The sequence below is a fragment of the Bos taurus genome, chromosome X (assembly GCF_002263795.3).
Source record: "Bos taurus isolate L1 Dominette 01449 registration number 42190680 breed Hereford chromosome X, ARS-UCD2.0, whole genome shotgun sequence".
NCBI classification, from domain to species: domain Eukaryota; kingdom Metazoa; phylum Chordata; class Mammalia; order Artiodactyla; family Bovidae; genus Bos; species Bos taurus.
The window spans coordinates 50455918-50459749 of NC_037357.1; positions in this window are offsets into that span (position 1 = coordinate 50455918).

Genomic DNA, 3832 nt, shown 5'->3' on the forward strand with positions numbered 1-3832 from the left:
TGAAGTGACTTAGCATCAGCAGCAGCAGCAGCAATGTACATCCACATAACAGAAATCAACAGAGGAGGAGTCCATGAAGGTGGCACACCCACAGAGCCCCTGAGTAGGGCTGGACGAGGGCAGCTGACAAGGCACAAAGGCAAGAAGAACAAGTCCAGTTTGACTGGCAGGAGGGCACATGTGAGAAGTAGTTTATGAGGCCAGATTCTTCATTTCCATAAAGAAAAGTTTCCTTACTCTGCTGGGTAAAACTGGAGGGTTTGCAGAGGGAACCGCCAAAGGCTTGTACAGAGAACAAAACAGGCTGTGCTAGCAGATGTTACAACCCTGCAGGGCCAGGCACAATGGATGACAAGGAGATGCGTTGAGCTCAGAGAGCCTGACTCACCAAGCCCACTGACACCTGTGAGTGCACATGCTAAGTTGCTTCAGTCGCATCCAACTCTTTGAGACCTTATGGACTGTAGCCCACCAGGCTCCTCTGTTCATGGGATTCTCCAAGCAAGTATACTGGAGTGGGTTGCCCTTTCCTCCTCCAGGGGATCTTCTTGATCCAGGGATTGAACCCGTGTCTCTTGAGTCTCCTGAATTGGCAGGGGGGTTCTTTACCACTAGCAGCACCTGGAAAGCCCCAACTGACACCTGCAAGCACTTCCTATAGAAACAAATAACTTGACCCAACAGGCCCCAAACCACGGTTCTGTCTACATACATCAAGACTTTGGGAAGAAAAAAAAAGAGAGACAAATATTTTTAGTTCAAATTCCTAGAACCTGCTCCAGCTTGATCCAGTTAAGAGCAGTGAAATGATTCCCACATCCAGTAACAATTCGTTTTCCAACCATGACCTTCAGCTTCCCTGAGCTGTCATTACCAAATAATTTAAAAAGCAACAATCAATTCATTATAAATAAGTTTCTACCTGCTATGAAATCCACTGAAGCTCCACAAAAGGCTGAGAACCCAGCACAGGCCATTGGCGTGTAAACCCTGAATGACACTGGTGGAGTGGCATGAACATGTTGTCAGGCCCCCTCTCCAGCTCACCATGTGGCTGGAACAGGTGACTCAAATCAAAGCCCCCGACACGAATCATCTAACTTCTTTCTAGGTCCAGACTGCTTCCCTCTACTAGCTGGGGAGGGAGAGGCCACCCCAAGGGAGAAAAATCAGTCTTCATGTTCTCAGTAACACTAAACCGAAACAGACAGAAATTTCTCAGGAATAGTCATTCAAATGACAGAAATGGGCGACTCCATACCCTGGTGGCTCAGACAGTAAAGAATCTACAGGAGATCTGAATTTTATCCTGGTTTGGGAAGGTTCCCCTGGAGCAAGGCATGGCCTGGAGAATCCAATGGACAGAAGAGCCTGGCAGGCTACAGTCCATGAGATCACAAAGAGTTGGACACAACTGAGGTTCCAACACACTATACTAATTATGGGATGAGCTATCATACATCTGCTGCATAAGAAACATTTACTAGTGACCAGTTTCCCTCAATGGCAGATTCATCTGGAAACTGCACACTGCAGAAGGCAATCCCATGACTTTCTTCTAGTTGTACATACAAAATCTGAGTCAGTTTGGGAGTCAGGAACAAACAGTGGTACAAAAGCATGAACAGAGGAACCTTACCAACACGTGTTGGTTTCACACTGCACACCTCTTAATGAGATTCTGGTTTAGAAACTGGCTGCTGGCTCATTTGCTCAGAGGCTTCTTCACCTCATGTCTCTTCCACTCCTAGACCCCACTGAAACCCACTGAAAGAAGCACACTCATTATGGATCTGCTGCTGCTACTGCTAAGTCACTTCAGTCATATCCGACTCTGTGTGACCCCATAGACAGCAGCCCACCAGGCTACCCCGTCCCTGGGATTCTCCAGGCAAGAACACTGGAGTGGGTTGCCAATGCCTTCTCCAATGCATGAAAGTGAAAAGTGAAAGTGAAGCCGCTCAGTCATGTCCGACTCTTAGCGACCCCATGGACTGCAGCCTACCAGGCTCCTCCATCCATGGGATTCTCCAGGCAAGAGCACTGGAGTGGGGTGCCATTGCCTTCTCCACATTATGGATCTACATAGAACTAAAAGCCTCAATTTAAGCAAATCACATGCATCAGCACAGTGGCTGCTGATTTAATCTTTTCCCCCAGCATCATTAGGGACTGCTGTATTCAGGGACTGTTTAGATCTAAATTGGGCTTCCCGCACAGCTCAGTCGTTAAAGAATCCACCTGCAATGCAGGAGACCCCAGTTCAATTCCTGGGTGGGGAAGATTCCCTGAAGAAGGGATAGGCAGCCCACTCCAGTATTCCTGGGCTTCCCTTGTGGCTCAGTTGGTAAAGAATCCGCCTGCAATGTGGGAGACCTGGGTTCGATCCCTGGGTTAGGAAGATTCCCTGGAGAAGGCAAAGATTACCCACTCCAGTATTCTGGCCTGGAGAATCCCATGGACTGTATAGTCCTTGGGGTCACAAAGAGTCAGACACGACTGAGTGACTCACTCCTTTTTGAATCTAAATTGGAGTTAGAAGTAGTTCTGTCTTTTGGAAGCTCTCCCAAAGTTCTCCTTCATCGCAAGCGTCTATAGACCCGGGCTTAAAGTCATAGCGGATGCTGTGCAAGGAGGCCCGTGCTCCTTGCGGTCAGGCTGCAAGTAATGTGCAGGCAGTGCTCCTTGCGGTCCAGCAGGAGGTTGGCAGTCTATTTCAAGGCTGCGCACAGGCACCTTGGTGAGCCTGCGGCCCAAACTCCGGCTCAAGAGTCCAGAGGAGCTGCGCTCCTGGGCCAGTGCTCCCGGGGTGAGCCGCGAGCCAAGCCTGTGCCCACCCGCGGCCAGAAACAAGTATTCAAGGTTTTAATGGTATCGTTCCCTTAATGAGCACAGAATTACCCTCCAAGCACTGTTCCTGTGGTGTGTGTGTGTGTGTGTGTGTGTGTGTGTGTGTGTGTGTGTGTGACTCAGTCGTGTCCAACTCTTTGTGACCACATGGACCGTAGTTCCCACCAGGCTCCTCTGGCCATGGTTTTCTTCAAGCAAGATTAATGGAGTGGGTTGCCATTCCCTTCTCCAGGGGATGTTCCCGACCCAGAAATTGAACCTGGGTCTTTACAGTCTGAGCCACCAGGAAAGCCTCTTATGAGTCTACCACCCTGTAACCCCTGTGCTGGAGAGACAGTAGTTAGATGTGAGCATTTCATTCCTTCCGTGACCAGTATCCTAGGGCAGAAACCTCAGACCCATGTCATGCAAGATTAGACATTGTACCTCACCCCCACCAAAGTAATCTAAAGCAGGAAGAATTAATGTTCAGCTGTTCTTAGCACCCTAACATGCATCAAAGAAAGGTGATGAAGTACTGGTAGGAGGGCAAATTTTCTGGGGGTTGAGGCGGGTGAGTGTTTGTGGCAGGGCCTGAAATTCTGCAGTTGTTACAGGATCCCAGGTGTGGTGGTTAATTTTATGTGTCAAATTGCCCAGACTGTGGTACCCAGATATTTGGTCAAACATTATTATGGATATTTCTGTGAAGGCATTTTGGGGATGATCTTAATATTTATTTATTTAAAATATTTATTTACTTATTTGGCTGCATGGGGTCTTAGTTGCAGCATGTGGGATCGTTCATGGCAGCACACTGGCTTCTCTCTAGTTGTGGCATGCAGGTTCTAGAGCACCCAGGTCCAGTAGTTGTTGCACGTGGACTCTCTAGTCGTGGCACACAGGCTTAGTTTCCCTGTGGCATGTGGGATCTTAGTTCCCCAACCAGTGATTGAACCCACATCCCCTGCACTGGACAGTCAATTATTAACCACTGGATCAC